This window comes from Camelus ferus, chromosome 5 (assembly GCF_009834535.1).
Source record: "Camelus ferus isolate YT-003-E chromosome 5, BCGSAC_Cfer_1.0, whole genome shotgun sequence".
NCBI lineage: Eukaryota > Metazoa > Chordata > Mammalia > Artiodactyla > Camelidae > Camelus > Camelus ferus.
In genome coordinates this window covers 15,798,713-15,822,574 of record NC_045700.1, presented here as the reverse complement: position 1 = coordinate 15,822,574, position 23,862 = coordinate 15,798,713, and the positions used below count along the sequence as shown (strand labels likewise).

The 23,862-nt window shown below is 40.0% G+C and overlaps 1 protein-coding gene across 2 annotated transcripts in view; it reads left to right on the top strand.

Annotated features, from left to right (window-relative positions):
- Positions 1-630: 630 nt before the first annotated feature.
- NCKAP5 (NCK associated protein 5) overlaps positions 631-23,862 on the top strand; it is an 829,955-nt gene continuing 806,723 nt past the window's right edge. For both annotated transcript variants that reach the window (XM_032479328.1, XM_032479329.1), the window contains exon 1: positions 631-927. The gene's annotated coding sequence lies outside the window, so the exon portion shown is untranslated. The remainder of the gene's footprint in view (positions 928-23,862) is intronic.

The window sequence follows — 23,862 nt, the reverse complement described above, 5'->3', positions numbered from 1 at the left end:
GTAGGTCATTATAATTTTGAGAATCTGAAAAAAACTTTCACCACTCTTCTCAGAAAAAAACTCTGCCCGTACGCACGCACATACACACACACACACACGCACACACACACACAAACAATTTTGGCTGTATCTCAGGGAGGTCTCCCTTCTACCTCAAGTTGAAAAACTTTATACCTAAAAAGAGTTGCAATCCTGGACAAGCCTCCCAGAAAAAAACATGTTAGCCAGGTTTATATACACATACACACGTATACATATATATAATAGTAAAAGTTATGAGGCAACATAGACATAACTAATGTTCATTTATTCATAATCATGAACCTCTGAAGCAGACTGGAAACAGGTGGGTAGCAACTTATTAGAGCCTGGCTGGCACCTCAAAATTCTCCACGGCATCAGTGTCTCCAGCATCAGTTGGTAGAGGCGATTCTCTGCCTTTTTCAGGAGAAAGGATCTGACCTGAGGGAAACCAGGCTCTTGAAAATTTGAATCAATGGGGCTATTTACGCATGTATGACTGGAATCCGCTCAGAGATGCCGATTTTTTGCTGCAGAAAAGATACTCTTGCGCCCCACCCCCCCCCCTTTCTTTTTTGACAGTCAGTTAATAAAGACTCAACAATAAGCAGCTGCCAGTGATGTCATTTGGGACTTTGTCCACGGAGCTTGTATTTACAAGCTCGGAGCAACCACGGAGCCCGCAGCAGCCGAGAGAGCGGAGTCTCCGCAAACTTGCTCCGAATTCGCTGCCGGAACTTTGCTGCTGCTTCGGCTGTTTCAGAAAAACGGCACTCTGAGCCTGGCCTTTTCATGCTTCACAAATAAACAGAGGATAAACCCGGGAGGAAATTTTTAGCTGGAGAGAGCAGTTCCTGTGTCGGTCTCCAGGACTGTGATAAGTGTTGACTGCAGAGCTGACTACAAGTAAGACTGTTGGATTTTTTTTTTTTTTAAACTCTTGTAACAGTTTTTCGTGGTTATACAGCTTGCTTTCCTTTAAAAGTGAGACGATGATGTATCTGTATTTCTCCAGGCTCTCTCGCTGCCACAACAAGTATGCATTTGTTCCAAGTAGTAATTACAGTGCGTTAAGGTTGACGGGGTAGGTGTAGAGGACTCCGTGTCTCAGAACAGGCACCAGGAGGTAGATGATAACAAGATACTGAATTCCTGATCTTCATTTGCGTCTGCAGGGAGGTTGGAATTTTTTAAAAAAAATAAAAAGCAACCGACCATACAGAAAACTATTACGCTGACCTAGGAATTTTAATAGAAAACTATAAAGACTAATTTTTGATGAACTGTGTGCTGGAAAGGGGAAACCTATTTTTGTTTTTTGAGAGCTTTTTTGTTTGTTTGTTTGTTTGTTTTTGTGTCTGATCTTTTCTGTAGTTCTTAGGTTTCTAATACGTGTATATTGTTCACAGTGGCATGTTCCCTGCTGCCTACACCCTCTCCCCAAACACACACACACACACACACACACACACACACACACACACACACAAGCTCATTCATTCTCAGGGAGTTTGGAAGTGTAGACAAATGTTTTGAAACTGAAACCCTTTCTATCTGGATTTCTTCCCTTTAAGTACCTGGAGAAATGGCCAGTGTTCTAACCTGTCTTCTGAGTTGCAAACCTGAAGTTATGTATTCCTGAAAAAGCCAGGCTTGGACACCCAGCAAGGTCGGAAAGCAAGGTCTATATCCTCACTTTCACTTTCCTCCCAACTCTTTCAAACTCTCCGAATCTTTCTGGGGGAGGAGGAGGAGTGGGCTCCTTGTGCCGCCAGCCTGGACCCGGGCTCGCTGTCATCAGGCTGCCCTGGGTCACCTGGATGTACTATTTAAGGGCCACGTGGATTTGTCTTTCTGCTGCACGCTTCTAGCGGCTGGGTTTGCTCCTGTGCCTGCAGTTCGGCCCCTCATAATCAGTAACAAACCCCAGCTGATGCCTGCCATCTAGACTTGACAGCCATGCTGCACAGATTGGCAAGTGGCTGTCAGTCTTTTACCTCCTGCACGTGAGCCCCACGACTCACTCCTGGAGACCTGGCTGGTCCTCGATTCAGCTGTGACATCAGCAGCCCACAAGAGCAATGACAGCTTTCATAGCCTTTCCCCTTTTCTCTGGTCTCAGAGAATTGTAAGAAGCCAGTGCCTGAAAGGTTCTAAACCATTCTGCTGTTTTCTATGGAGTTCTAAGGTGGGCAGCCTCCTCCTGTTTGTGTGTCAGCTTCACATTTTTCCATCAGTGCACACTCTCTTGGATATGTTTTATATATGAAAGCTCAGTGCTTTCTGTGAATTTTACTTTGGAAAAAAAATAGGGATTTGCTACTAAAACAGTTTCCAAACTATTAGTCAAAGCTTACTTTTTACAGAAGAAAACCTGAGGCACAAGGAGGGGAAATGATGTGTCCAAAGTCACCCAGCAAGTTGTTGGCAGAGTTCCAACTAGAAACTCAGCCTCCCGGGCTTGTCCCAGCATGCACTTCGCATTTCAGTTCTTCCAGGTTCTAGAAGCGATAGGACCCATACGTGGTTATTAGACCTTCTTGCAGGAACTGGGCTGAGTGAAGGTGTGGAGATCGATGAAGGTGGTTGGTAAACAGAACATTCCTGTTTTGTCTTTGACTGTGGGTATGTTTCTTACTGTCGCTGTTCCTCATTGTTTTTGCTAGAGAACCCAAGAGGACTGTGTGATTATTTGACAGGTTTTGACCTAGGGGCCAGCCGGACGGTTCGGGCAGTGGAAGTGTACGGAAGGCGCTTTTGCATCAGGTGCAGGTAGAGAGGCCTAAGGTGCTTCCCAGCTCTGACATAGGCTGCTTCGGCTTTACCTCTGCATCTCAAGCTTCTTTTATCGACCGCGCTTTACTTTTCTCCCCCCTCTCACGCCGGCACCCCTCTTGGCGGTGGAAACTTCTCTTCATTTTCTCATTGATTCTTCCTCCCCCTTCATTCTCTCACTGCAGCCTGGACCTCTGATGCTAACTTTCAACTAGATTCCACTAACACCCTGCGTAATCTCTTTCTATGGAATCTTCCTTGCGCGTGACACCCTTGCCTGTGGGGTGCCTCTGTGGATTCCTCAAGTCGAGTGACAATTTTCTTCTTTGGACCCTCACAGTATCCTGGGCTGATTTCTGCAGTGGATCTGAAGCTCTTTGCCACAGAGTTAGTACTTCTTTCCATCAAAAGCAAGGGTTATGTTTCAGTACTTCCTATATCCACAGCACCTAGTACAGAGTGATTAAATGTGTAATATTAAATAAGTGAGCAAATTGCTAATTTTAAGTATCCCTTTTCCTGCATCAAACACCCATATCTCTGCACAACAAAATTGCTCTTAGGTGTGCTGAGTACCTTGAAATTCTTTTTTCTTGTGGTTGAAGGCCCTCAATGCCAGACCCCTCAGCCTGCAAACGGCTATTCCTGAAGTGATGCCAGCAATCTACCTTGCCTCCTTTCTCTCCACTCCCGCACATGTACTGTGTGTCTGTCCCAGAGGTTCCTGGCCTGACAGTTCACCTGTGTCTTCTGTCGTGGGTGGAGGGGCAGCCTGGCAGAGCCATTGGGGACTTGGGTTCTGGAACCAGCCTGCACAGCCTCAAGTCCTGCTTCTGCCACTGTCTGGCTTGATGATCTTGGTTAATTTGCTTAAGTTTTCTGTTGCAGTTTTTTCATCTTTAAAATGTGGCTGATAAGAGTGCCTACTTATGGGAGTGTGGGGTGGATTAAACAAGTGAATAGAGCAGAAACACTTAGGACAATCCCAGGCCTAGATTAAGTACTAATGGGTATTAGCTGTTATCGTTACAGTTTGCCTTGCCGATGGCCATGTCCCACCCCAAACTTAATGAATCAGCATCTCCAAGGGGAAATTCAACCCTAGGTATAAAGAGTTCCTCAGATGATTCAGGGCTGAATTCCTGTCTTGGTTACTAGGAGCTGCTTTCTGTTACTGGAACATTCTGGGCTTGGGTGTTCCTTAGCACCTCTACACCTTTACAGTCTTGGCCACGGCACCTCCCCTTCCATCCAATTTATCCTCCAGGCCCTCGCCAAATTTGTCATCTCATGCATAGCTAAGCATATGGCACAGAGTTCCCAATAAATGATGACAAAAAAGATGTGTGAATGCATGCTCGAGGGATACTCCCAGAGAAGATTTAAACTTTTTTCTCCATAATCACTATTGACTGATGACTATACCAGGCACGTTTCTGAACTCTTCGAGTGCGCTATCTCGTTGTGATCATAATACTCATTTTCCAGGCAAGGATACTGAGGTTCGGAAAGGAGGGGGAATGTGCAAAGGTCACGTGGGTGGTGAAAGAGGTCACACGGCTGGTGAAAGAGACAGAGGCAGGATTTGAACCCTGAGCCCATACTCTTAACCTTTCATTGTACGGCTTTCTGGACACTGTGGAAGGCAGTTTTTCTTACGAGCTTTGCACATGGTGGAACTTCGATTTTTTTTCTGGTCTTCTGCTGGATTGATGGTACTGGCAGAGCAGTGAATCAGATAAACACTTCTAGGTGCCAACTGACTGAACTGGTGATTCACATTTTCTAGTCTTTCAGAAGGCTCAAAGCGCATGCCCAGTCCTTTGGGATTTTTGTTTTAATCTCAGACAAAATCCCTTTGCAGATTGGCCCAGGTTGATGAGTAAACATCAAGATTATATGCACTCGTGGTGTAGGTGTTGATAGGCTGAGTTCAGCGTGGTCAAGAGTGTAATCCAGGGGATTTAGTTTAAAAAGAAAAAAAAAAGGAAAATAATTGTCGGTCATTTGGTTGGTCCATAGAAGATTTATCAAGGGAAAGAGTAGTATTTAATGATAGTGGGTTTAAGTAGCCAGAGTGGTTGAAGCTGACCACTGGCAAGTCATAGAACCAGTTAAACACAAGATGCCTTGTAGCCTTCTTTTTCTCTACTTCTCTCATTCTAAAAAGTTTAATGCATTTGGAATTTTTGGATTCTCAGTTGTGCTTTCTTTATAGATGAGATGATGAATCTCACAGATACATAGAACGTTACCCACAACATTTACTATACCCCGATACATACTTGTCTAATGAAGTGTGTCATGTCAGTTTGGAAGATTCAGATCATACAAGGTACTTCCCAGTAGTTACATAAATTAATCTGGTATTTTCAGGGCAAGAAACCAGATCTCTCCTCTTAGAAACAAACTTTCTGGATTAGTGATTCCTCTGAGTAGAATTTGGATGCATTATAAGAACCCAATGGACTGAGTTCAAAAAGAAAGTCCCAAACCCATTTTGGAACATAAGCTTGGATAATAGTATGGCAGATAAATATCATGGTGTTGGAAGAAGAACTCTGAGTTCTGAAGCGTGGGAACAAGTGTTGCTGTTGAGATGCATGTCTGACAGACTGTTCCACGAAGGGTACTTGCTTCATTGGCAAATGGAATCTAGAAACATAGAACATTGATCCAGGATAGTCCAAAAGATATGTCCTAAATGGGTTCCATTGTCAGTGCTAATCTGTTTTTAGAAACTTCAAAAAAATCAAAGTAACACATGCTTGTAATTTAGAAAACCAAATAGTACTAAAATTTCTACATAAATAAGAACTTTATAGCTTACACATTTAATTTGTATGTCATTTGACATAAATTATAGTACTAAAATGTTTATATATATATAAATTGCATATATATACACATATATATATAAATGAAGATATATATATCTTGCAATCCCCTGAGACACTCTCCCCATCCCATTCCCGAGTCCTGCTTCTCAGAGTGTTTTCTTTTAGCTGCTTTCTCTGTAATACTTTTAAATAATGTTTTTATATCTATTATAATGTCAAACTATTTTCTATTATGATAGATTACAACATGTATCTCTCACACCTCCCACACCTTTTCTGTTCTCCAATGAAGTGACATCTCAATTTTGATTACATGTATATTCAGTGCTTATTTTTATCATGATTATAAATAAGCTTATTGTTGAATTAAATAATTTATTTTCATATTTCCTTTCTGTTAAAGATAGTTTTCCTAAAGTTATTAATTGCCTCATTTAAAAAATTAACTTGGTGTGCTAGGAATCTAGACTTGAAATTTCCCACTTGTTCTAACAGCTCTTCGACAAATGTGTCAAAGATGACTTACTTTTAAAACATTCTTCTTATATGAGTAGTTGAATTCTTAAGTCCCCGTATATCATTTTGGGGTTTTTTATATTTTAGTCCATTGTCAAGCGAGAGAAGTTAACTATTTGTTTTTGCTGTATCAAAAGCAATTTAAAAGGCCTACCTTCAACATTTCTTTTACTCTAGTTATAGTCAACTACTCATATGGAGGTAAATGGTCAGAAATGATCTGGTTTATTGGGGTTTGTAAATAACACTCATAATTTAGTTTTATGGTTCCATGAATACTTGATACATTTTAGTATAAGAAATAGCCTTTGTTTCTGAGTACCTTTGACAGCTAGAATAGCTTCATCAGAGGAAAACAAATGATGCTTCATGTAATGTTATTTTATGAATAACTAAATGAATGGCCCACTTAAAATGACATTTATTTCTTCCCTTTCTCATTTTCTTCTCATTCTTTCAGGTCAGATTTCTATAACCCAAAATGTGAGATACTTTACTATTGGGAGTAGTTAAAATAGTTTACTTAAAATAATTTGAAAGAGACTGTGTTTTTGGAGATTGCCAGTAGAGGGCCTTATTAAACTGAATAAACTTTCACATATAGACCAATTGCAGCAGTTAACCTTGTGAAAGAAGCCATTGTTTTAGGATACCTGATTAATAGCAGCAAAATTACTGAAGCAATTTTTTAAAGTGCATTATAGTTCTTTATATCTGGAGAAATTAGAAGTCTTAACTTTTCATTTTCATGGTTAGGGAAAATTGGAGGATGCAGATTATTAATAGCCCATCTACCAAACCAGGACTTTGGATGCTAAGTCATGAAATCTATTTGTGACCTTCTTTTTGAGGTTGGAGCCCTGGTCGCTGAGCCTTTTTGGGAAACTGATATTGGCTGTTCAATATCAAGGAAAGAAATAATGGTGCCCCTATCCTAGGAACATTTCGCACTGCTTCCCAAGTTTGCATGAGCCCCGCTCGCAACAAAATGGGTTTTCTGTTCCCTGCACCTGGATCAGAATCTTCTCACGCAATCATGTGCCTTTGATTCAGACACAGGAAAAGAGAGTCGGGAGGAGCTGTGAGAGCTGAAGAGCATCATTAACTTCTCCATCGTGACATGTTCTAGTGACGGATAGAGGTGGGGGGGACTTGAGATGTCTTTTTCTAAAGTCAGTCAGTGGGTTAGCTCAGAGCTAGTCTCTTCCTACTCACTGGCTTGTTTTCAACTTGTCCTGCTCACCAAAATCTCTTTGTTCCCCACTACCTTCACTCGGCCAGTCACTGCTCAGCCCAAATGGCCTTCCCCAAGAAAGCTGTCCCTGCTCGTTGGATACTCTTATAGCCCCGGGTCCTTGTTTTGTGTAGCACACATCGCTAGTGTAATTAAACACATGGTCAGGTATTTGATTAAGAACATTTCCCCATCTAGGACCTAAATTCCACAAAGGCAGAACCTGTGTCCATCTCATTTAATATTGTAGCCTGAGAGCCTAGAACAATGGTTGGTGAATGGTAGGTGTCCAGCAAGCATTTGGTGAATAGATAGATGTGATCAACTCTTCAGGCTATAATTTAGTACTTTCTCCTCTCCATTTTTACACTTCTGAAAGCATCCCTTTTTATAATTCAACTGATGACATTCAATATGTTACCGAGTCTAAGCGCGTACTGCTCACTGCACGGCAGGCCATTAAATTGAGAGACAGTTCGTTAGGGCAAGTTCCCAGAGATGGGCCATTATGTATAAGTTAAGCTTATAGGCAACATCCCTTTAGTGACGAACTTGTAGCAAAAGCAATAGAATATAAAGGTTAAAGTAAAAGAAACAGATCCAGTATGGAGTCAGGTTTGTTCTTCCCTATTACACAATCTCCTGGAATTCAGAATTCCTTGGACACAGGGCACAAAGGCAAAACATTGCTTTATAGCTTTCTTTTTGTTGTTATTGTTCTTTTTCAAAATTATTTTAGCTATTCTAGTTCCTTTGCCTCTTCACTTAAATTTTAGCATTAGTTAGTCTGTACCTACAAACAATCTTGCTGGGATTTTGATTGGAGTTGCATTAAATTTATAGATCAATTTGGGGACAGTAAAATCTTAACTATATTCAGTCTATTGACCCATGAACACAGTATTGGGTCATAGTTTTCTTTTCCTGTACTGTCCTTCTATGATTTTGTATAACCGAACTTTCAACGAGGGAGTGAGTGTTTACTTCCAGTCGTGTAAGCATCAATTTTCATGGCATTCGTCCACGGTGGCTCTGTAGGTGTGACAGTAAGTGAAGAAGAGGATGAAGACAAAGGTTTCTTTCCCTCTCTCATTGATGAGGACAAGGGAGTAAGTAAGAGGAAGATGTCTTGAGCTGAGTAATGTTCCCCTTTATGTTTTCCAGGTCGGGCTGGCAATTTTCTGGATACCCTTTCCTTGAGAGGCTATATTGTGCACTAGAAAGACCAGGATATTTGGAGTCATGTTAATAGGGATAAAACGACAAAACAAATGGCCACAGCTTGTGCCCACGTAACATTTACCTTTAGATACAACTGGGTTCCAGCCTCCGTGCTGATCTCCATCCGACTTTGGGAGAATTATTTCATTTCCTTGAGCTCAGTTTCCTGGCTGGTAAAATGTAGTCCTATCAACAGTGACTTCACCTAATGTTTATTGAGTTCTTGCCACGGGTCTGGCCCTGTGACATTTTCTATTTAAATTGTCTCATTTCATCCTCAAAATAGTCCTCTGAGATAGATGTTCCTATGAGTTCCATTTGATGGATGAGAAAACCAAGGTGCTGAGGGTTCATTTGTTCAGACTGCACAGTAAGACTTTGAACCAGATGTTTAGATTATACTAACCTGCTTATCGTTGTGAGGATTAAGTGAGATAAAGTACCCAGAGTGCCAGCACAAAGTTAGACTCGCAGTACGTGGTAACCACTTTCACTTTCATTGAAGACATCATGAGCCCTTGTAAGGAGGTGATTGCTGAAGGGAAATGAGAAGTCTGATGTCAGCACTTTGTGTCCTGGTCCTAGGGACTTGTTTAATCCCAATGCCAAATGCCAAAAACCCTGTTTACTCAGCATTTTGCCACATACCGGTATTTGCAGCCCGGATCAGCCACCAGGGAGACTGCCGCCCCTCCCCTTCCTGGGCCGTGAATACGTCTGTGAGGTTCTTACATCATAGATGGGCATGTGGGCATATTTTTTGTTGCTCAACACTTTGTGTCTGTTGATGTGATGCCCCTGGCTTTATCATCTTTGCATTTTGTTTGGCGAAAACTGCCAAATCCTATGGTCTTAGGTATGTGTAGAACTACTTATGCGAAGTGCAGTGGAACCAGGTTATGAAGGCGGAGGGGTATAAAATGTGTCCGGCTCCTTTTGGTGGGGTCTTAATTGATGTGCATTTTCTGCATCCCTGGACCACTTCCCTAGTTCCTCTTGCCTCTTTCCTCTTCTCCATCTCTCTCTCTCTCTTTACCCTACTTTATTTCTCTGTCCTTGTCTCTCTAAATCTTCCCTCTTCTCACCCATCCCTCTGTGTTCTCATCCTCTTAGTTTGTTTTCCTCCTTCTTTATCTTAATTTCCTTCTCCTCTGCCTCCTGCTCTCCAGAATGCCAAGTAAAGAAGTGCTGCTGGTTAGTGTTTCTCACTGGCATGGACCAGGCAATGGAGAAGGGAGTCATTTCAGCTTCCTACTTCTCCATAAACTTCAGATATCCTAGGGCTTTATTATAATGCTGATTCTATTAACGGACAAATCTGAACGCTAAGCCCAAATAAGAGAGAAACCGAAAGAGCAAGCAGCATGATGTAGTGGAGTGAGATCTGGACAGAGAATTGAACAATCCGGCTTGTGGAATCCTGCCACCAGCCCACTGTGGAACATGGGGTCAAGTGGCCCCATCTGCAGAGCGAAGGCGGTGGGGTGGGGCGCGGAATCAGATAGTCACAAGGCCATTTCTGGCTCTGTGATCCTGTTATTCCTTAACATGCAGTAACTACGGTCTGACTCACAGCAAAGACAATTATGCAGAGCTCTCAAAGCAGGGCCCCTCCCCCAGGACAGTGGGCGCAGGTCTGGGCTGTGAGCAGGAGGTCCCTCACAGCATCTGAGATCCCCAGAAGTCCCCTTTTCCCAGAGTGCCGAAGTGATTCGTCACTGCACAAGGCTGTGCGTCTTCACAACAGATGTTAAAGGATCACTCATGAAAGGGTGTTTCTCCAGAGCATTTAATTATAACCTCCACAGAAGATTAACAGATGTTATAATTGTCTTTACTCTTTGATTAAATAGTTTCTGCATGAGTAGCTTTCTTAGATTTTCCTTCTCTGTTTTGTATGGTCTTTATAAAGAACTGACATGTGTCCTCAGTTTTCTAGAGAGAGCTCCTCAGAGGGCTTGGTAAGAATCTTTGCAGATTCATAATTTCATTCTCTCTTTCCTTTATCTATCCACTCTCTCTCCCTCATCTGTGTATCTATCAATCTGTCTGTCTGTCTGTCTGTCTATCTATCTAGCTATCTATATATCTACCTATTTATATCAAGATGGGGTGGCACAAGCTGTGCTTCTGTAGACTGAACCATTGGTTATAAAGGCAGCTGGGTGACAGGAATAAGAATGTGGCTAAGAAAATGGACATTCTATTTACCATTTGTCCATGGAAGTGACTGACACCCATAAATATCCTCTCAAAAAAATTGTGCAAAGTGGGAAAAGAAAATCCGGCAAACCTTGTGCAGCAACCAAGCATGCCAGGTGCCAAGTGTGCAAACGAGCATGTGAGCAGAGAGGAAAACCACCTCCATGATGTGAATGTCCGCAGAGTTCCTTGGCTGTATCTGCTCTGGAAAGATATGTTATCAGGCAGATGCCTTATCAACGCCAAAAGTGTTATTTTCATTCCATTATTGAGAACCCAGGATTCTTTCTTTACTTTAGATATGTGGCTTGTGTTCTGGTGCCCTTTGATCTCACCTTCTCTTCAGCCCATCAAGAAGAAGGATGCCAGTAACTTCACAGGAATAAGAACGCTGCTTTCTCAGTGTCCAAATTAGTATGTTTTTTCCTTGAGAAGAAAAAATTATCAGGAAGGGGTTCAGATACAAGGTCAATTTATGGCTGATGAGGACAAGAGGAAAGGAAGTGAGAAATACTGAATCAGTGACTTAGAGGGGTCTGCTTCATGATTGTCCCCACCTCACCATATGGAAACATCTGAAAAGGGCTCATAAATCAGGGCAAAAGGTCAATCCTTAGGTCAGCTCGAGGAGAGAGACCAATTATTAGCTTCACCAGAAAAATGTGTATTCAGCCTTTAGTTCGAGAAAAAAATGGAAGACAATACTTAGGTTGTTTAATCAAATAGACCCCATGGAAGTTTGACCTGTTTTATCTGTACTTGCTAAGGAAGAAGAGGGAAAAACTATTTTCTGAGCATACGATGGACTCTGAATGGATTAGCTGCTAGAAAATCAAATGGGAAATACCTGTCTTTATGGAGTTCACAGCATCTTGGAGGAAAGGAGTTAATCTCATGTGGGACATTTAAAGAACACTGATTAAATTCCCAGTGAATGATCAGAGCTTTGCCAAATTAAAAGGTTTTATAAGTAGGTGGCTAGGATCTTGAACATTCTATAACCTATATTTATAAGAAATGGCTAAAGAAATTTGATTTATTCTGGATATTTGGAGGAGGAAGAGGATTTTAAAACTTATTTTTGAAGTAGGATATACACACAGATAAGTGCACCTAACTATATGTTGGATACATTTTTACAAGGCAAATGTACCTGTATTATCAGATCAGGAAATATCACCAGCATCTCACCAGCATCCTACTTAAGTTCCCTCTTTGTCACACACCTCAGGTAATCAGCATGAGGGCTTCCAGGAGCATAGATTAATTTTGCCTGTTTTTGCACTTCAGATAAATGGAATCACCCACTTTATATAAATGGAGTTACACAGTATGTCTAATTTTCTTTCATTCAAATTGGGTTTGTGTGACCCATCCATATTACTGTGATTAGTCGTAGAGTTTTCATGCTCATTGCTGTATAGTATTCCACTGTGTGACTCTATCATAATATATTCTTTCAACTGTTGGGGGCCTTTGGTTAGTTTCCAGATTGAGACCATTACAGATAGTGCTGCTGTGAATATTCTAGGACATGTTCCTTGGTGAACTTACACCCATGTCTGGTGAGTGTGTGTGAGTGTGTGTGTGTCTCTCTCTGCGTGATTGCTGTGTCACAGGGAGTCTCGAAGATATAACCAAATAGTTTTCCAAGGTGGTTGCACTAGTTTGTGTTCCCACTAACAATATATGAAGGTAAAGGTGGTATTTTAATTTACTCCAGAGAATACTACTTAATTTCTACTACTACTTGAGGGTAGAAGTTAAAGAGGAGTGATTGTGGCCTATTGTTTGGCAGAATTTTGGATCATTTGGAAATTAATAGACAGAAACTGGGACCTTATGAAATAGTTCCTTGTCTCCTGAAGTGCTCAGACAGTGCTGGGATGGTTTTCATTGAGAAGGGAGGTCAGCTGGAGGATTCCAAGGCCTCTTCCATCCCTGGACTTTGTGAATCTAAATTAATAAGCTCTATGGAAACTAAAAGATGCAAGAGGTTAAAAGTGGTCATTGCCACGGACCAGATGGTCAGATGATCGGAGACCAGATGTGAGTAAACAGGAGTGATTACACAGTCAGTTCTGACTCTGAATGAGGGAGAGGCCATTCAAGGAAGGGAGACAGGTACACGGAATGGAGCAGGAAGTAGTGGAATTGAGTGGGATCATAAAAAGAGATAATGTATTAGCAGATGAAAGAAGGAAGAGTAGTTTTCATCCAGCTACAAGTTTATTTTAGAGCATGAATGGAACACAGGTCGACACAGTTTTCTGTGCTGAATGCTTAGAACCAATTGCGAGCCCTGGAAAGCAAAGCAGAGGCATTTGCTCAGCTCTGTCTGAGGTGAAGGGGTGCCTGTAAGATGCCCTGGGGGAAAGCTGTTGCACAGGGTGGTGGCCAGATAACACTTGCCAGGGTGCAAGATCAAGGCAACATTTCTGCAAGATGCATTGGAGGCTGTGTAGGGTGTGAACTTTTGCCACTGTCTCTTCCACATGTGGGATCCCTCTGATTTCTGACTTCAGTTCATTTACACTTCAGTATTCTCACTTCCCCTAGAGCAACTCCTGGTGCCTTTTCATGATGAATCTCTGTTACAGGTTCCCCAGTCACCAGCCCATGGTACCTGGTATTGCCCAGGCACCTCATTGAACTTTGTTCCCATTATTACCAATTCCCCACGGTCTGGGGCAAGTTGGTGGAGAGGGACAAACATGACCCTTACTTGACAGAGTTATTTTGGATCAAATTCCATTGAACTCGATTTTATTTCTTTCACCTTATTTTGATGCTGTGTCATTTTATGATTCCTTTGTAAAGACGTGCAAAATATCCTGTATAAATCGTACTAGGAACTGACCAGAGAGAACTAAGAAGTCTGCCCATGGCTCCTTTTTACTTCAACTGCCAGGAAGTTCAGCACCAAATTTATATGTTTAATTACAAGTGCTCTATTGGCTCATATAGCCTGCAAATTTGCAATTTTTCATTCCCTCATCTTGTCCTTTGCAGTAGACAGAATTCTGTGATGGACCCTAAGAGGCCAGTCCCATGTTATACACACACGTGGTGTATAATTCCCTCCCGCTTGAGTGTAGGCAGAGCCTGAGAACATGATGGAAGTCACTCCTGTGATTAGGTTACGTTATGTGGCCAAGATGGAGAGATTTTTGCAAATGTAAAGTCCCTAATCAGTTTACTTGAATTAATAAAAAAAAGGAGACTTTTGGGGGGGGAGTGGGCCTGACCTAAGCAGACAAGTCCCTTAAAGGGAGTCTAGAGGTCAGAGATTTGAAGCCTCGGAGATTCTCCTGCTGACCTTGAAAAAGCAAGTCGTCGTGAATTCTACAGATGCAAGGACAGGAATTCTGCCAACAGCCCCATGAGCTCAGAAGAAGATGCCAAGCTTCAGATGAGACCTCAGGCCTGCTTACCTAGTGAGACCTGAACAGAGGTCCGAGATAAGCTGTTCTCAGATCCCAGACCCATGGAAGCTGTAAGATAGTAAATGTGTATTATTCTTTTTTCTCTTTTTCTTTTTTTTTTTTTTTGATGGAGGTACTGGAGATTAAATTCAGGATCTCGTGCATACTAAGCACATGCTCTATCACTGAGCTGTACCCCCAGCACTTAAATGTGTCTTATTTTTAAGCCACTCAATTTGTTATGCAGCAGTAGATAATTAATACATATTTTTCATTCATCTCTAACTCAGTTTTATCCTTTGTTTGTTGTGTATGTGGCATCTTTAATTCCTTTGTGATTTGATTAAAATTGAATGGATTGATGAATAAATTAAATAGTGTCCTAGGACTCCCTCACATCTCCTCCAGGGTAACAAGGGATGGTGGGCGTGTCCCATTCATGGCATTAAACTCCTTCCTATCTCTGTGATTTGGCCCATGCCCTTACCTCTGTTGGAAGTTCTTCTTAGAATCTCCACTTCTCTAAACTTCACTCAGACTTAGAGGCTCAGCCTGAGTCCCTCCATCCTCCATAATTCTTGCAATCTGATTTTTGGAGAATTTTTTTTCCATTTCTAAATCCCTACAGCTGTGGTTCCCAGTCTGAAGGCTGACAGCATCATAATCACTTCAGGGAGGTTTTTAAAAATACAGATTCCTGACATTCTCTTCCTCTCCACCTTCCCCAGGAATTTTGGTCATCACTGAATTTTTGAAAACCTTCCCAGGTGACGTCACTGGGCAGCTAGGTTTGGCAACGGTTGCCTCGTCATTCTTACTCAACATCAGCTCTGTGTATAGTGTCCTGTGCAATTTACTGCCTGTGCTTAAGGTTCTCAAAAGTTGAAGCCAAACGTATCGGTCACCTCTAGCCTGGACAGCATAGTGTACACTTCTTTATTTAATCTTAACTCTGGTTTTATTACTTTTCTACTTGTATCTTCCTTTTAGCTTTATTTCCTCAATTATTTATTTTATCATCTTCTTTTGGTGTGTATTTTTGTAAGTGATCACAGATCCTTGAAGGGAATGAGATTGGAAATAAATAAACAGAAAACCAATGTTCTCTTTCTTGATACATTAATGTACATGAGTCTCATTTCCTTGGCAGCAGTAGAAAGCTTCTAAACCACAGACTCTGATCTGTCCTCTCTTCATGACCTCATCATACTGTGTACAATGTGAGCATAGAGGAACAGTGCTCAGAAAACTAGACTGATGGGTGGACGGTTGAGACAGAGTTCTTGCTTTGTACAAATAGTGTTCCTCCCTCTCCTTTCCACCCTCACCTTGTCTCCATCCTCACCCCCTTCTCCTGTCTTTTGAAACATTGAACAAAGAATTGCTCTTTTCCCTGGACTCAAGCATTAGAGGCTAGCACAATGCATAGATAAGGTTTTACAATTCATAGGAGGGCTCTTTGTCTCTTTCAGGGGGTTTCATCTGCCTGAAATGGCTTTACACTGAGGTAGGGTTTTTTGGTTTTGTTTTGTTTTTTAGCCTCCTGGTTCTGTGAACAGGCACATTTTAGACCAGAGCTGGAGGTGTGGGCAGGGCACGGGGAATTAATCATCAGATACTGCCCTTTTTCATTCCAAAGCCTATTCAACGTGCTGCATTCAGGATGGTAACCATGCCCTGCTACCAAGGCACACATCAGTGACATCATTGGGAATGTCACAGTGCAAGCTGTATCTGATGTGTGGAACACAGTTGTGTGGGGCGGCGGGTTTATTGTACAGAGTTGCAGAATGCTCTGGGGAAGTTCTCCTGAGACAGTCATAGTGGGAAGTGTGATAAATTGTACTCCTCTAAATACTCTCTTTAAGCCTTTTCTACTGTTTTGATAACATACGGTCTCTTGGGCAGTGATGAATCCCCTGCCTCTCCCTACTTGTCTCTTCTGCAAATCTCTTTTTACTTAGATTCCCCTTGGGATGGGGGGGGGGGTACTTTTTTTTGCCATTGGCTTTCTCCTGAATGTATTTGGCTGTGTCAGAAGATCTGAACTGGCCAGGTGGGTGTGTACAATATACTGTGTGTGTGCATGTGGGTGTGTATATATGCATATTGCACATACATCTGAGTTTCAGGGTTTCTGTTTCTGCCATTTCCATTAGACAAAAACAATATTATTCATCCTCAGATTTCCAAACTAAAGTAATTACAGTATATGAAAACCTAAAATAATCCCAGGGCATTTTAACTAGCAACATTCATCTTCTTTCCTACCAAAATTAAAAATACTTTCTGTTTGAGAGATGTTTGCGCCTTTTCCTCCAATGTCTTTGGGATTATGCTTAAGCCATTAGAAGTCTTTTCAAAGATACATGTTTGGACCATTGAATTCTGCCTCTCTCCCCTGTCCCCATCACCCTATGTTCTTGTAAGGATACAGAATTCTGACATATGACTCAGATGGAAGCATTACACAGCGTCAGTTCTCAGAGCTAGCATCCTTGTGGAGAGGTGCTCAGTGTGGTAGTGACTGAAGCTGACTGGACTTGGAGGCTGCCCTTGTGGAACAGCAGGACCGACAGGCAGCCATGCAACCCCGACAGACACTAGACCATGATGCTGATCCACTGAAACAAAAGTGCATATGTTTAGAGACCATGCCTGCCTTACAGTTTCCATTACTACCTTCACTCTCTGCCTCGGTCTCCAGCTGATTAAATCTGTGCTGACCACAAGCAGAGGGAAGTGGAGGATGAAGCGTGTCGGTCAGTTTCCTTGATAAAGCAGCTCTGGGTGCAGAGTACCGCTCTGGGAACCACCTTCGAATGAGGCAACCCAACTCGGCTGTTTCTGCACCTCCTGCCATGTTGACTTCAAACTGGAATAAGCAGAAAGTTTTGCCAAGAATAGCCTAAGCAAAACGTTTAATATTCTGTGACAGATAATGAAGAAAATTGGGTGGAGAAAAAAACTGATTTTAGCCTCAAATTCTGCACGCCAGCAGCCTTCAGTATTTGACTCCATGTCTCTCTGTTTTTTTGGTGGAGGAGGCTGCATCCTTCCTGAGACGTGATCAGGACTTTGCATAAACCCTTGTTGCCCATCGTGCCTTCTTTAATCAGACTTTCAGAACTTTCGAGAGTTACGCTTAAGGGAGGTCGTGGTTAGCAGGGCACAGGAGAATGAGGGTGTGGGAGTTCTGGGTTAATGACACAGAATGACTTGAAAGTGAATATGTATAGGCAGGGGACACTTGAAGAGAGTTAACAGTTATTTCCCCCTCATTTGAGAGGATATAATTGGGAATGTGTGAAGAGGAAGCTTCCCTGTTTTCCCTATTGGTTCCTATATAATTTAAAACTTTTTTACTTTGAGAATATATTTATGTATTACTTTTGAGAAAGATCTATGTGTATGTGGTGTATATACATGTATATTTGTTTGTATCTATTTTAATAAGAGGATATTCTGAAAAAAAATGTTCTGTGGGATTACAAGAAAGGGATTTATTTTTTTTTTCCAGATAAGTAATCAGAGGTAAGCAAAGGTAATATAAAAGAGGAACAGAATCTCAGCTTTTCTCTGGTTGAGGTACAGTTTCCAGTCATGGTAATGTTTAATTTGAGATACAAATCAAAGCTGTTAAGATCCAAATCGCCAGCTATTTCTAAGTAGATGTGAAGCAGCATAAGTTATTTGCAAAGAACTCCATTGCTCGGGAGTTTAATTTTCATCTCAGACTAGTTGAGTTTGTCCCAAACATTCAGCACTTGGGGTAGGGATAACTTGACAAGTGAGCTGTGACCCTGGTCCTGGAGGGTAAGCAGTAGTGGGAAGGAGGGTAAGACATGTAGACGCCTGCTATTTATTGATGAGACCTCATTCCAATAGAAGGCTGAGAGGAGCACTCCAGAGAACACATGGTGGGTCTGCAAAGGGAAAGACAAATAGTGATTGTTTTGGGGGAGATAAGAAATATATTTTCATGAAGGAGCATAAGAAACAGATCTTGAGGTCTAGGATGGGTCCAGGAGAAATGCAGATGGAAGAGGGGTGATGGCCTAGGAGCATCATGATTGTCAAAAGACTAGAGATTTTGATACTGATGAGAGTTCATTTCTGGAAGTTAACAGTGATTAATAATGAATTGAAATGATAATATTGGATGTGAGACAATGATATTGGATGTGAAACTTCCAGGGATCTACAGAAAAGACAATTTTGTATGTCTAATTTTAACAGCTGACATTTCTTGAACACTTACTGTGTGTTGAATACTGTATGTCCACCATGTGAGTGATCTTACAGAATCCTTTTGGCGACCCTGCGATGTAAATAGTGTTGTGATCCCACCGATGGCATCGTAGTGTTGTGATTCACATTTTAGAAATAAAAGTTGAGACTCAATGAAACTAACTTTTACAATATTATAACACCAGATCTGAAGAGCCCCAAAATGCCTGATTTTATTTATGCCAATATTGCACCCAGAAGTATACAACCTCCAGGTTTTGTGCTAAAGGGAGTACCTGGGAGTTTCAGTTTTACTTTCAGTAAATAAGAATGTAACACATGGCTATCCAAGTGGACTGTTAAAATGGTGACAGGTTGAAAATCACAATGTAAAAGATGTCCCGGAAATCCGTGTGAGGGTTGGCTCCACCCTTGTTATGACAGTGAACAGGGAGGAAAGGAGAAGTGTGGACTAAAAGCCGGAGCTCCCAAACATGGCTGCCTGTTCTGAAGCTGGTTAGTTGGAGGCCATAGTAAGTGGGTGGTAAACCGGACGGTGTGGGGTGAAAGGGAAGTGGTGGAGGACATTTAACAATGTCTCTAAAGATAGCACTTCAGCTGAAGCAAAAGATCATGCATGCTCACAAAGTTAAGCCACTGTAACAGAACTTTGGGAAACCACCTACTTAGTTAACAATAAGGGATGGCTAAAATCCATGATGGTACATCCCAAGAATGAGATGCTATGCAGTTTGTAACAATCGTTCAAACTACTATATACAGAATAAATAAACAACAAGTTCATACTGCACAGAATAGGGTACTAGATTCAATAGCTTGTAATAACCTATAATGAAAAAGAATATGAAAAAGAATATGTAGATATATATATGTATAACTGAATCATTATGCTATACACAAGAAATTAATATAACTTTGTAAGTCAACTAACTACACTTCAATAAAAATAAAATAAAATAAAATAGGACTGTGGAAGAATACTTAATGGCATTAAACGGTACTTGCTACATATATGTAGGTGGGGAATTTTATAGTACATTTTCTCATTTTTGTAAGTATATTGTTGCAGACATTTGTCATGTCTGTGGCTGCTCGTATCTTATGAACAAGTCTTCTGTGTTTAGGGACATTCCCACATTATGATCACCTCCTCCCCAGCACTGAAGCCAGAATCAAATTTCCAGCCTCCCCTGCAGTTAGAATGCAGGTGTATGACTTAAACTCCACCAACCAGATATATACTATATGAGAGAAATCATGCCTGAAGTGAGTAAAGCATGCAACCCATTCCTTTGCCAAGCTTTCCGTTTTATTAAATGGGTGATGACAGGAATGGTGAGATTTTAGTAGCGGCTGTGGGGGGAGCTGGGTTTGGAGGGAATGGCTGTGGTTTCCTCATCAGCCCAGTTCTGCAGTGTGGTTTGGGGGATTGTTTCTGGAAGCTTAGTCTTTAGTCTAGTTCCCGGCCCTCCCAACCGTTTTGTGAGTTACCCAATAAGTTTGTAAAATGTCCTTTACTTCTTAGTCAGCATCAGTTACAGCACAGTGATACTAGTCTTTTGTTACTGCTCTTTTTCTTGTTTCCTGCGAATATTCACTCAACAGAAAATTATCAACTGCCTACTATTTGCTGAGTAAAAAGCCAGGTACTAAAGATAAAGATAGCTGTGACACTTTTTCTATTTCTAGGCTACGTTTTATATGTAATGTAGGAAAGTTTCTTTAAATAATTTTGGCAAAGACTTTTCACAAGGATGCATGAGGATATTAATAGTTTAAAGGATCATGGTGTAATTAACATACATTACATAAAGCTTATTTAACATTTTTTATTGTAATCATCTTTGAGTTAATTTCTTTTGCTATATTAGACTATTTTCTCTGTGGCTGTGGCTCTCATCTTTTGTCCTCATTTACATAATTCCCCACTTCAGCTAAATTCTCTTACTTTTCTCTTTCCCTTTTTCAAAAAAGTAACTTGATTGTTAAATTTGCTCTATTATTACGTTCTCTTTGTAATTAAAAGTTATAGCAAAGTAAAATCATAAACTTTGAATATCCTTCAGTAGTTTTTCAGTGAGTATCTGGGGAAGGTAAACTTTTTTGTTTTGGTGAATCTAAAGAGTTTTAACCTTTTCTCATTCCTGGATTGTATTTTAGCTGAATTTGGGATTCTAGGTTCATAGTTACTTGCCTTCAACACTTTGAAGGCATCATTCTCTTGTGTCCAGGCATTTATTTTTGCCAACTAGAAATATGTTGACAGTCCAGCTGTCTAACAGACTTTCATTTATATGTCACTTTGAAAAAATCTCTAGTTAAGTATTAGGATTTCCTCTTTAGCTTGGTGTTTGTATAGTTTTGTAGATGTTGATATGAATATTTTATTTATTTTTTATTGAAGTTTTGTCAGTTACAATGTGTCAACTTCAGATGTACAACATATTTCAGTCATACATCTACATACATACATATGTTTTCATATTCTTTTTTTATTTAAGTATAGTCAGTTTACAATGTTGTGTCAATTTCTGATGTACAGCATAATACTTCAATCATATAGGAACATACATATATTCGTTTTCATATTCTTTTTCACCATAGGTTACTACAAGATATTGAATATAGTTCCCTGTGCTATACAGTATAGACTTGTTGTTTATCTGTTTTATGTGTATTAGTTAGTATCTGCAAATCTTGAACTCCCAGTTTATCCTTTCCCACCCCCTTGCCCCACTGGTAACCATAAGTTTGTTTTCTATGTCTATGAGTCTGTTTCTGTTCTGTAGATAAGTTCATTAGTGTCTTCTTTTTTTCTTTTCTTTTTTTTAGATTCCACGTATGAGTGATATCATATGGTATTTTTATTTCTCTTTCTGGATTACTTCACTTAGAATGACGATCTCTAGGTCCATCCGTGTTGCAAATTACATTATTTTATTCTTTATGGCTGAGATAGATAGATAGATAGATAGGTAGATAGATAGATAGATAGGTAGATAGATAGATACCACAACCTCTTTATCTAGTCATCTGTCGATGGACAATTGGGTTGTTTCCATGTCTTGGCTATTGTATAGTGTTGCTATGAACATTAGGGTACAAGTCTCTTTTCAAATTTGTTTTCCCTCCAGATACATGCCCAGGAGTGGGATTGCTGAATCATATGGTAAGTCTATTTTGGGCTTTTTGAGGAATCTCTGCAGCCATTATGAATTTATTTTTATCTACACTGTACTTTCAGTCATAAAGACACATGTTCTTCAGTTTTGAAAACTTTTTAGCCATCACTTCTTAGAATATTTCTCGTATGTTATTCCATTTTTTTGAAATTCCTTAGATTCATTTTAGAACCTTTCAATCAAATTTTCTTATCTCTAATTTTTTCTCTGTGCTTCACTGTAGGTGGATTCATTAGTATCATTTTTTAATTCACTAATTTGCTCTGACTGTCTTGTTAGACTTTATCTTGATTATGGTATTTTATTTCAGACAATAATTTTCTTCTAGATTTATAGTAGATCCTACTTCATACTCACTTGTTTGCGCTTTTTATTTGCCTCTTCTTGTATCACAATTTCTCATTCTTTTTTATGAATACTATTCCACTTTTATATTTTGATTTTTACTTATTCTTTTTTCAGCTGTGAAGTATACTTGACAAATAAAACATGATATATCTCAAGGTATACAACGTGATATTTGATATACAATATACCCTGTAAAATGAGTACCACAATTGAGCTAATTAAACTCATATAGTTATGATTGCATATGTGTGTGTAGTGAAACATTCAAGATCAACTCTCTTAACAAATTTCAAGTATACGATATAATATTAATTACAATCACCATTCTGTACATTAGATCTCTAGAACTTCTTATTCATCCTGCAACTGAACCTTGCTACCCTATGACCAACATGTACCCATTTCCCCCACCCCCTAGTCCCTGGATCACCATTATATTCTCTGCTTTTATGAGTTTGACACTTAGATTCCTTATGAAAGTGAGATCATGAAATATTTGTCTTTCTGTATCTGGCTCATTTCACTTAGCATAACATCTTCCAGATTCATCCATGTTATTGAAAATGGCATGATTTCCTTACTTTTTAAGACTGAGTAATAAATATCCTGTTGTGTATGTGTGTGTATCTACATACACTTAGGTTGTTTCCATATCTTGGCTATTGTGAATGATGCTGCAATGAACAAGGGAGTATAGACATCTCTGTGATACAGTGATTTTGTTTCCTTTGAATATACCTAGACGTGAGATTGCTGGATCATATGGTAGTTCTGTTTTTAATTTTGAGGGGAATATCCATATTATTTTCCATTGTGGTTGCACCAATTTATGTTCCCACCAACAGTGTACAAGGGTTCCCTTTTCTCCACATCCTTGTCAACACTTATTTTTGCCTTTTTGATAATATACATTCCCTTTTTTTTTTTAGGGGAAAGCCGCTTTATTTTCTTCCTTATTGAATTATAGTTTCTGTATAACATTATGTAAGTTATAGATGTGCAATTTAATGATTCATAATTTTTAAAGGTTATACTCCATTTATAGTTATTATAAAATATTAGCTATATTCCCTGTGTTGTATAATATGTCTTTGTAACTTATTTTATACCTGAGAGTTTGCACTTCTTAATCCCCTACCCATGTATTGCCCCTCCCACCTTCCCTCTCCCCACTGGTAACCCTAACTAGTTTGTGCTCTAGACCTGTTAGTCTGCTTCTTTTTTTAATATTCACTAGTTTATTTTTTAGTATATCAGTATATTTCATATTTAATTTTTAGATTGCATATATAATATTCACTAGTTTATTTTTTAGATTGCATATATTATCCCTTAATAACCCTTATTTTTTATCCCCTTCCCCTATCTTGCTCCTTCCCGCTTCCATCTCCCCATTGGTAACCATTAATTTGTTCTCTATATCTGTGCTTCTGTTTTATTTCATTCACTAGTTGTTGTATTTTTTCAATTCCACATATAAGTGATGTCATATAGTATTTGTCTTTCTCTGTCTGAATTTTTTCTCTTAGCATAATGCCCTCCATGTTGTTACAAATGGCAAAATTTCATTCTTCTGTATGGCTGAGTAGTATTCCATTGTATATATATAACATATCTTCTTTATCCATTCATCTATTGATGAACACCTATGTTGCTTCTATGTCTTGGCAGTTGTAAATAATGATTCTATAAACACTGGGTGCATGTTTCTTTTCAAATTAGCATTTCTGTTTCTAGGGGTGGGAGTTGTGTATAAACCCAAGAGTAGAATTGCTGGGTCATATAGTAGTTCTATGTTTAGTTTTTTGAGTTTTTTTTAAAAACTAAAACATACTGCTTTCCACAGT